The sequence below is a fragment of the Dunckerocampus dactyliophorus genome, chromosome 8, assembly GCF_027744805.1.
Source record: "Dunckerocampus dactyliophorus isolate RoL2022-P2 chromosome 8, RoL_Ddac_1.1, whole genome shotgun sequence".
Taxonomy (NCBI): domain Eukaryota; kingdom Metazoa; phylum Chordata; class Actinopteri; order Syngnathiformes; family Syngnathidae; genus Dunckerocampus; species Dunckerocampus dactyliophorus.
Window position 1 is genome coordinate 8,906,817 of NC_072826.1, and position 11,805 is coordinate 8,918,621.

The 11,805-nt window shown below is 40.2% G+C and overlaps 1 long non-coding RNA gene across 1 annotated transcript in view; it reads left to right on the top strand.

Moving 5' to 3' along the window:
• Positions 1–8,609, top strand: part of LOC129186839 (uncharacterized) — a 73,942-nt gene extending 65,333 nt beyond the window's left edge. Inside the window, exon 5 of the long non-coding RNA XR_008572304.1 lies at positions 8,135–8,609. This is a non-coding gene — a long non-coding RNA (uncharacterized LOC129186839). The remainder of the gene's footprint in view (positions 1–8,134) is intronic.
• The last annotated feature ends 3,196 nt before the right edge of the window (positions 8,610–11,805 follow it).

The window sequence follows — 11,805 nt, forward strand, 5'->3', positions numbered from 1 at the left end:
GAAGTATGTATGCATGTGTGAGTATGTGTGAGTGTGCATGTGAAGAGCTGCTGGTGCCAGTTTGGTTGTGGGTGGCAACATAAATTGAGTTGTGTGTCGGTGTGCTCAAGTGTGTGTCTGTATGTATTTTTGCTGCTGTTTACATTTGATTTCAGTTTGATGAGACTTTGAACAAACGTTCTACGCATCAGATAGTGTTTGTGTTCAAGGCTTTTATGTATGAAGTTACTTCTGAGATGGGGAGGCATGCATTTATCTGGCTCCTCATTAATCAGACTTAATTAATTTTAATCATCTTTGACAATGAAGCCTTGTTTGATAGTGTTCTTTTGAAAATCTACGTTTTCATATTATGTATGTAAACCCACCATGCACTACAGTAATAATGAATAATAAATATTGTGGTTTGCGTTGGTGTTTCCACAATATGGCTTTAATTATGACAGTCTTGTGAAAAAAGCAGGTAGAATCACCATCATGATAGGGAATACTGTTTTCCGTTGCACTTTGCCTTCATCGTTCCAACTTCTAATTTGTCAAGTTTTATGCACTACCGTATATGTTTGTCAGCTAATGGAGTTCAATATACTTCTTCAAATGCGACCGACCAACGTGTCCTCCTTCTCCAATGGATCGCAGTGTGCAGACCTAGACATGCTGAGGGATCATGTCTCGCAGCTGGCCTGGGAACGCCTCAGTGTCCCCCCGGTGGAACTGACAGAGGAGGCCGAAGTATGGGCTTCCTTACTGAGACAGCTGCCCAGTGACTTGGACCCGGATAAGCGGAAAAAAATGGATGGATGGGAATCATGCCCATGCTTTCTTGGGAAATTGTTAAAAGTCTTAACTTGGATGAATATTTGCATCCCTGTTCTTATTGTGACCTTTTCTCTTGGCTCTTTCGTTAGAACTAGCCTAGAGGTTTGGGCTCATGTCAGTTATTAATAGGCACTGTGAATTTGGACACAGCTTGTGTGTCCTGTTCATGCATCTATGTGACTGCACCCACCTGTGTGTGTACTGTTTGTGTGTAAGCGAACAGTAAGGAGGCAGTGTTTGTTTAGCAGTAGGGGGAGAGTGTGTGAATTGTCTCCTCCGGCCTTGGCTGTGTGCCCAACATCTGCAGGTTGGTGTTATAGCTGTGATGTGATACCAGGGTGGCATGGCTCATGATGGATTATAGTCATCGCACTGGTGCCCATGCAAAGCTAATGTGTACATAAGCAGGTGTTAACAACTACACTGGTGTGTGTGTGTGCGTGTGTGCGTGTGTTGACAAGAGGTAAGGGCATGCGGGGGGGAAATGTAGTGTGTATGAACGGGTAAAAGTCATATTTGTGTGATTTCACACTATTAATTTAATAGTGCATATATATTGGACAGGCACATTCATAATTATGATTGGATAGGACTGTCCTTGGTCTTTTTAAACTTTTGAATTCAGTGACTATGTCACAGCCATTTTACATTAGAGAGAGACTGAAGACAGGTACAAAAAAGGAAGAGAGAGGTGGGAAGATGAAGTGTTAAAAACTGTAAAATGTTTACTTTTAGCGGTCAGATTGTCAAGATAATGCTTGTATTTGAAGAATCTTTGGCCAAAATCGATGCTTTCCACTACAGCTGGGGTAATATTTTCAATAAAACAATCCTGCAGCCATATAAATGAGACAACATTAAGTCAAGCATACAATCAGCCGATCAAATAAAAAGAAGTTCAATATTTCATTGCGTTGTGGGTAAAGGAGCTCTGTCACACAATTTAATGTGACGATGACGATATAAAAAGGTCCCTGATTGGACTAACCTGAATATGAGTTCTTGTTTGTACCTTAAGATTTATGCTGTGGTGGCGTCACCGTAATTGTCATTTGTGGAAATGCAAACATATGGTGAAGATGGATAAAATTCACCATTTTCTCAAACCCACTCCTTAGGCAGTTTACACCCAAGATGATGTTCACCTGCACATTGTAATGATTTCCATTATCAATCTCGAGCAATCTCTTCAAAGACTGTCATGTTGCAGTACATCAATACAGTAGCTTTCCGGGGGGGTTTAGTTGTGGGACCACCAGTGAATGGCAATCATCGCGAGTAATTGATACGCTCTTCTTCCCCCTCCAAACCCTCCTGCTCCAATTTCGTATCAACATCTGCAACATTTTTGACTTCTCAACATGCAATAAAAGCACGTATCTGTGTTTTTCTCAAATCAGGGCTCCAGACTAACTTTTTTTACTCGGAGCACAGTGGTCCCTAAATTAAATTTTTAGAAGCGCAAGCAGAAAATTTAGGGGTGCACACACAAAATCGACTTGCAAAGTAAATATTCACATTTCCTTTCATTTTCACCATATTGCTGATAAATACTTGAACAATAAATGGTAACTGTCTTCTCTAACCACTCTGGTTCTGTCCCTTGCTTCTGGAAGGCCTCTTTGGTGGCATCATATATACCTTAAAATGAAATCACATCATGTCACATCATAACTTGACATGTTATGACTGATGTGATAATATAACATAACATGACATGTTATGACTGTGACTGTGACATGTTACGACTCCATTTGGGTATCTCTGTGTGGAGTTTGCATGTTCTCCCTGTGTGTGCGTGGGTTTTCTCCAAATACTCCGGTTTCCTCCCACATTCCAAAAACATGCATGTTAGGTGAATTGGCGACTCTAAATTGTCCATAGATGTGAGTGGAATGGTTGTTGTCTATATGTGCCCTTTGATTGACTGGCGACCAGTCCAGGGTGTACCACACCTCTCACCCAAAGGCAGCTGGGATCAGCTCCAGCGTACCCACGTGACCCTAATGAGGATAAGCGGCATAGAAGATGGATGGATGGATGGATGGATGGATGGGTATTATGACTGTTGAAATCATGTGCAATCATGCACAATTGTTTATTACTCCTTCAATATTTACTGTAGACCAGAAACCACCAGCCTGATGAAAAGCTGACTCGCAATGTCGCAAAATGCGACAAAATGGTGGCATTTTGCTGGAGCCCTGTAAAATATTTTCACAATAAGACGCGTAAAAAAAGCAGACAATCAAGACAAACAATCTCACAGCACATTAAATTAATACCACCTTAAATTTTCCCTTAGGTGCCAAATCGGAAGCTGGCGAATAAGAAGCCAACTTTAGCATTGTTGCAGCAGCTGACCCGGAAATACCCGTAGTGAACAAAGCTTGAAAAACCAGAGATCTCGCAAAAGTTTTTCGGAATCTCACAAAACTTTCTCAGGATGTTGCAAAAGTTTCTTGGGATCTTGCAATAGCTTCTCTGGATTAAGTTTTTGTGTTTTCTCTCATCTTTTTTTCCCATGTCCCCTTAGGACAGTGGTTCTCAATTATTTTCTGTCATGCCCCCACTGGGGGACAGGAATATTTTTGCCCCCCCCCCCCCCCCCCCCGATATGAAATGCTATTGAGAAACTGATAATATTGTTTTATTTATCTGTACTGTACAGACTGAACTCCAAACATAAACCAGCGAAATGCAACGAAATGGAGAGCAGTGAAGCATACAAGCGTAGTCAAGAGTCAAATTGCATGCTGAATACAACAAATTCATACATGTTACCAGGCCTGCACTAATACTGAAAGTCCTCCCTGCCTCTCCAGGGGGTCCACCCCACTATTTCAGAAGCAAAGCCTTAGGGGCACCATACTTATCTTATTATTATACAACAAATATACAGCACTTTAATACCTGCCATGTTGACAGACATGAAGTAAGCTATGGAAGGCATTTCTAAAAATGTTGTTCAGCTCATATGTCCGTGTGTGTGTGAGAGTATTTCCACACAGGCTCCTTATGTACAAAGAGGCCAGCTGGCTGTCCTCAAACAGTGGAGCGCAACACCTTTTCAAGTTGCATCTTGGAGCTTTTTTTGTCAGGCTCCCGGCTGTTTGAGTGCGTTTGGAGCTCCCCTTGGCTCCCCTTTCTCTTGATATCACATGCATTGCAGCCCAGCCGCCAATGCCTGTCTATGAAAAATTGATTTCTCCCAGTCCACATTGCCATGGCGATACACAGCTTACCTGACAGTTCTGCCCTTTTATGGATTTGCATCAAAGTTGCTACACTGAGGGTAGGTAAGGTTTGTTTTGGGGGTGGGTGTATATAGTTAATGATTTCACGTCTCAGTCGGGGTCGATAGAAAATCCTCTTTACATACCTTTTAACATTTTCATCAAAATGGGTGTGAATGTGAGTGTTGTTTGTCTATATATGTGCTTGACTGGTGACCAGTCCAGGGTGGACCCTGGCCAAAGTCAGCCGAGATAGGCTCCAGCTCACCCGTGACCCTAAATAGGACGAGGGGTAGAAAATGAATGAACAAGTTTAGGACATTTCAGACGCATGTGTTTCACTCAAATGTGCAAATAGACATTAAAAATATTGACGGAACCAAATAATAAACGCCACAAATAATGAAACCAGATGCGACTTTAGGCCAAAAATGAATGCTTGCAAAACTGAGCCAAGTTTATCCTAAATTATGCAAATGATAGGTCAACATTGGAGGCAAAGCTGGTCCACAGTGTTTCAACTGACACCTTCTGTTGCTTAAAAAAGATCTCAAACGTTCTAAATTCTGCCGCGCGCTTCAGCAATTAAAAGAAAAAAAAAACACAAAGCCTCATGCACAAGTCTTTGTGGATATCTGCCACTCCATCAAGACGAGGCTACTACTTTCTTTTTTTACAAGGCCCATTGTAAATTGCTGTGAAGTGTTTCGCTGGCGGGTTAACAAGGATTTGCAGAGCCCTTATCTTGGCTTTGAACGCAACTTTGATGAAGACAGAGATTTCAGATAAACAACCTGAGGTATTGTATGATTGGAGTCTTGTAAACAAGTGTTTGAACAAAAAGTGCAAGAACATCGCAAGGCCTGTAATTCCAGGAGGAGTTGAAGAAGCCTAAAAACATCTCATCAATGTTTTGATGTTGTATCTTTCTTTAAAAAAGGAGAGTAAGAATCTCAACGTCATCAATATTTGAAATTATGCTGTTTCTTTTTTATTATATTTACAGTAGTTATGACATCATCTGCCTGGAGAGAAAACTGTCTAAAAGATAAAAGAAAATACAAGCTTACATACAGTATAAGCAATTCCTGTACAATTCAGTTGGAAAAAAAAACAATGACATGTTTTGCATCCACCCATTTTTTATACCTGTTCTCTTTTAGGTAGCGAATGAGCTGGAGCCAATCCACCCTACTTGGGACAAGAGGTAACCGTTAATTGGTCACCAGTACCACAGAACCCATACTGCCTAGACAAACATCCTTAACATTCTCACCTAAATATATTTTACAGTCTCCAATTAACCTGGCATGCATGTTTTGGGACTTGATATTTAAGTTCTCGTTACTCATGTCTTTCAACATCAATATTATGTCTCGGAGAGTACCATGTTTTTGCCGCTCTTTCACGTCCTCCTTCTCAGAATTCAAGGCAACAGAAGCCTTTTTTCTGCCCGTTCCCTTGGTCCCGTTTTTTTTTTTTTTTCTTCAAAGAGTTAATTCCCTGTGGCAAATGGTATTCAAGCCAATGTGGTCAGCAACCGGAGCTGTAATTGTGGTCGAGAAAAGTGCCAGAATAGTTAAAAACGTCTAACTTCTAGTCCGTTTGTCTTCACAGAAATTGCTTTAGGTCTAGGCCATTTCCCTACTAACCAAGCCCATCCATTGTTAAATTGAACATTACATTTAAGTAGGGATGTCCGATAATATCGACCCACTGATATAATCGGCCCAATATTGGCATAAAAATGTAATATCGGTTGATATCGAGTTTTTTCCCTCTAATGAAAACCGATAATAAAAAAACTATAGATAGATAGATAGATAGATAGATAGATAGATAGACACTTCATTAATCTCCAAGAGAAATGTCTAAAACAATACTGTATTGTGGGTCACCATAATGTGTTAATTACACTAATGTGTGTTGGGCAATATCAGCAAAAAAAACAATATCGGACATCCCTATTCAGTAGACCGTTTGTTTTTGCTCATTTTTAACAAGATTTGGTGTTTCTTTTGTAACATGCTACTTCCATTTGCTAATGACTTGCCCAATTCTAGTAAGTTTATATTTTCTATATTTGTTGATGACATACAGTATTAATTGGGGACCCTGGCCTTTGGAGATTGCTTGTACCATTCTTTGGAACGATCCCTATTATATTTATCAGATCAATTTTAAGTCAGTTGAGATAGGCTCTAGCTCAGTAGTTCCCAAACTTATCACAGTCACCCCTTCAGACATCTGACTAGAGGTCATGTGCCCTCTACTCCTGCACACTTAAAAAAACATAAACCACACAATGAAACATCTTTCATATATGATTCAACTTATTATTAGTGATTATTATTACTGAGCCAAATGTACGTATGAGCACATGTAGCATGAGATTATGCACCAAGCGAAAATGCACAGCAGAACAGAGGTAACATTATTAAACCTCACCTCTGTGCATTTACGCACAGCATTAACATTTGTGAAGGACGAGGTGAAAAGGAAGAATAGAAAATACACATCTGTCTGTGCAGCGTACACATCTGCGTCACACATGGTTAGGGGTGTGGGGGCAATAACTTAGATGATTCTTAGGTGAATCGCGTTATGGACATTGAGGATTATTAATCGAATCCAATGTAATAATAATAATCGATGCTGATGGCACAAAAAAGGAACAAAAAAAAGACAGCGGAAGTGCCGCCCAGTTTATGGTGGTGCACAGAAGTCTAAGACGCTACCAGAATGGCTCTGACCCGCACCTGCTGGATTTAAAGCGAGCGTCTGGAAGCACTTTGGCTCTCACGTAGTTGCAGGTAAAAATGAGCCAGACAACACACAAGCTTTGTCCATCCATCCAACCAACCATTTTCTATGCCGTTTATCCTAATTAGGGTTGCGGTATGCTGGAGCCTATCCCAGCAGACTTTGGGAAATTATTTATTTTATGGTTTTATTATTTCACTTTTTTTTTTTAATACCATTTTCACATATTTTATATGATGCCCTCTGTTTTTCTCTTGTTGTATATTAGCTTGGCTAAATTGTAAATCACCTGACTACCTCAAAATACTTCAGTGTTTACAATAAATACATTACATAAATTAATTATTAAATTATTATTGTATTTAAATGAATAATTTATCTAATTAACAATGGAATTCAATGTCTTGTATTCTTTATGCTATGATATGAAATACACCACTTGAAAATTTACCAGACACATTAGGTGAATTTGCAAAGTATCGGTTTTGCCGTGCTGGGCGACCAAACCTGCCAGCTTTTTTGTAAACCTTTTGGAGCCACGGCTTGTACTTCTATTTTTTTTTTTTTTTTTTTTACATTTTGTTAATAGCAGTGATGCCATGATGTTTGGTAAGGTCAAATCTCCAGGTACAATTTGTCAAATCCAAATTTGTTTGAGTCATTCTTTTTCCAGGTATGCACAAACTACAGAAGATGTAAAAAATTAGCGGTTATTTGGTATCGGATTGTGCATCCCTAGACAACACAAACAACTCCCCCCCCCCCCCCCCCACACACACACACACACACAAGAACATACATAGGAATGGAACTGACAACATTTTTTGTTTGGCCTGGATTGACTGTTCTTCCACTCTGCCTCAGTTGGTAAGGAAGCTTGACAAGTGGTTGATAAACTCAAAAGCAAGTACTGTTATGAGCTGCATACTTACTACTATTTATTAGTTTTATAGAACGAGTTTAAGTACGAACACAGCCACATCCTAAAATATAAGCGACCGCATGATTGGAGCTTTATTTTGCTTAGTTAGCATATTCTACCTTTTTATATGTTATGTAGGTATTTTCTCCCTGTAATGTTACAGGGGGTGTCCATTTTTTATTAAGTGGGGCTTCTACATATAGCAGCATTTGTGCACCATCTATTTTCCTTCCTTTGGATCAATTAAATATTTTGTATGAGCTTGCTTTTACAGGATGACTTTATCTTATCCAGCTCACATCTGGACGCTCAGTGCATTTGGGCTCAATAAAATCAGGGTCCACATCGTTCATTCTGCCACATAAAAGTCAATTTCCTTTCTTCTTCACTGCAGATGCAGATGAGCGTGATGATGTGGGCCAACAGTCTGTCACCTGCTCAGCCAGCAAGGAAGTCTTTGTGCAGCCTCCACTGAGTCTAAGCCAAGAAGGTTACGACTTGGTCACCAGTGTGGCTCCTCTGTGTTTAATTCCATTGTACAGTTCCTCCTGTTCCCCTAGCTTTTTCATGCAAAGACCCTTCCCTCCCACCTTTCTTCATCCCTCTGCCACGGTCTTCACATTGTTTTTCAGTTCCCTTCACATCTTCACTTCCCTTACATCTTCCCGCCCGTCTCCCCCCTTTCCCTCTTGCATCTGTTGAATCTGCGCTGCTCCCAGGGGCCCGTGAGGGGCCAGAAGGGTCCATGAATAAGTCATTAACAGTGGCCCCAAGACTCTGTGATCATCGCCAACCTGTTCAAAAACATGCTTCCCTACCACCTCTCTCATTCCCTGCGCACCCCTCTTTCTGCATCCATAAGCAATGAAAAGAGGAATAAATAAAGCATAAGGCAGTGCGTGTGTTTGTGTGGATTTACAGCTTATGTTTTACAGCGTTTATTGGCAGGCTGGCTGACATGGATATGATGTTTTATTAGGCAATGGTCTAATCACATTTGCGTTTTCATGTATGAGCCCTTTGTTCAGGACGACACATGAATAACATCTTAAGGTAACTCCATTGTATTTCAGTTAATTAATTGAGGATTTTCTAATGCAGCTTTAAGGTCAGGATTCAGGCCACTTTTTTATTGAATTTTGGCTGTCAACAACTACTTTTTGGAGCAACAAGCCTAACACAGTTGTTTGTTTGTCCTGTCTTAAGGTGTTCGTCCTCCAGAGGAGCTCATCTTTGTGACGATTGCTTTTGTGTGTGCCCATCTGTGCATGAAATTATGCATATCAACTATGCCTTTTTTCTTACCAGTGCTCACAGCCTTCTGATAATCAAATGAAGAATATGCTTTTTTTACTGAGTGCATACTGTATTATGGCACCAAGTTGTGATTTAATCATAAGGCTCGGGTATGAGTATCAGCATCTCACCTCTAAGCAAGACAAATAAATATCATGTTTTTGTGTGTTTCTCAGAGATGCACAGCAACTTCATTAAGGGAGTTCACTTATGGAGCTGTCAACCCTTCTTGCTTTGAGAGTGGAACAACAGATCATCTTTGGGATTTGAGGGGAAGATAAAAAACATATAGGCCAAGATTAAATAAATACAAAGTAGAATGTGTGATGTTTTCATCTAAGACAGATAAAAGTGCTTGAACAGGCAACCCAGAGCTTGTTTTTTATGGCTCTCGGCATAAATTAAAGAAACCTCCTGCTCAAAAACAGCAATATACTTTTTTGGGTTTGGGCATTGCTTGGATTTCAACAATTCCGGTTCCAATTCCTGTTTTCATTCCGATTTCTATTATTTTAATAGATAAATATTTATAAATATGTAATAATTAATTACTTTAGGTCATAAAAATTTGCATGGTTTAAATGACGGCCTTAACCAGAGTTGGTTTTGGATGAAACTTTTCCATTCATTTTTTCAATGATATGAACTTCACTATTGGTTTCCAGAAGAGTCGACTTTCACAAAAGATACTTTTAAAAAGCTCATGAAAAAACATTTCCACATATGCTGATGTTTATGTGTCGGTGAGTGTGCAATGCTGCAGTCACATGCACTAACCTGGGTGCAGAATTTCAAACAACTTGTAAAAGGTTTGTCCATGAGCTGCAAGTCTTGAGATACCATATTAGCGCTAGTATACTTTGCTGCCTCAATGTTGATGTAAGCTATTTTTTATTTTTTACCATTATTTTGTTGCCACAAGTAAACAGGATGTGGTGCAAAGCTCTCTTATTTTGAAGACCGTACGTGTGTTGTGTGTGTTGAGAAGGTCTCTTGACTTGATGACTAGTTCCCGTCGTTCATTTACATCGAACTTCCACGACACCAGCGCGCATCCTGAAACCCTCATGAGACAGACGTAACTTATTGTTTGACTTCCGTGATTCTGACTGGCTAGAGGAAGTCCGACGTCGCATGCCAAAGACGGGGCACTGTCTTATTTCTACCCCATGAATCTGGAGGTGTTTAATCATGTTGGTCGTGCCCCCTCCTTTGCAGGACTTTGTGTTGCAAATGTTGCACTGAGCCGACAACTGCTTTTTTTTTTAAGCCAAACTTTTTAGGCGCTTCTTCTACGTTGGTGCTCGCCGGCTTCTCAATTCTTTGTTGTGTTTGTGGCTATTTCTTCTGGTGGGCGGACTGGGCATTGAAACTAGGAATTGAAAAAAAAAAAAAAAATCAATCGATGCTTTAGACTCGATGCCTAACCCTATGCTTTATCACCTCTCACACAAAGTTTACACAAAGCTTTGCTCTTAAATACATAGAAAATTTCCCTTTTTCTTAGCCTTTTTACAAAAAAAATATCAAAATGGCCCCCGCATCTTTCCATATGCGGCCCTCGCTGGAAAAAGTTTGGACACCCCTGGTTTAGAAAGAGTAGAACAACACCTTTGACTCCAGCTAAATACTCTGCGCTTCATACCTGATAGGATATGTAGGATATGATATGTCGGCCAAAACCCTTTCTTATAAGTCAGGGATATGCAACTAAAATCCTAATACGTCCAGATACAAAAAAATGCAAGCTGCAGATCAAAAATGCCACACCAACCGTACTTTGGACACCCCCGGGTTAGGATTGAGAACCACTGATCTACACGACCAGGATTGGGGTGACATCTTTTTTTTTTCTCCGTAACATCTGTATCCTAATTATCACTTGTTGCTATCTTCTTTTATTGTATGTCTCACTTGTTCTTGCGTGTCTTTCCATCCTCCCCCCTTTCGTTTGTCTCTGTTGTATTTAGAGTTGAAACATTCAGCGCCAATGCACAGATTTGATTGGGATGGCTTACCTTGCATGCAATATTTGTTGGTGGATTTCCTGAGCTGATCAACCAGTACCATCCATCCATTCTTTTTCAATGCCGCTTATGCTCACTCGTGTCACAGGGGTATGCTGGAGCCTAGCATCAACCAGTACCGCAAAGCCTAAAAAAGATACGCTGGTCAAAATAGAAGTGCCCCATCAAAACTTCAAATACATAAAGAATTTATTGATTATAGGTCCATATTGTCCGTATTGGACAGCATTTGGGTCCGGACTTGGACCATGGTCCGCCACTTAGTGAGCCCAAATATACTGTAAGTTATCTGCTAGTTAGTACAGTGGAACCTGCTTAGGTCAGCCCCGTGTATGTTGAACAAGTCATTAAGTCCCAGACCACCATGTTATTATTATTATTATTACTATCATTAAAACGTGATGGACATACATGATCGACCGCTTTTCTTGACATGAATTTGAGACCCAAAGGGGTCATTTGCGAATGAAAATTGTTGAAAAAGGCACAGAGGTCAGATGTTTCCTGTAGTTGTTCACCAGGGTTGTTCACATCTCAGGGGAGACCCTTAGCAGAGAAACAGCACCAAAGCAAAATGTTTCCGCCTCCATATTTGACATTCTGTCTCTCTATGTTACAATACACCTACCATAAAAATTCTGGACAGTTCACATCTTTGTAAGGGGGTAAACGTACAGAATCAGAAAATACAATTCTTCCTTTTTTATCCTGGTTAATTGGTTCCAGAACCGACTGTGATAAC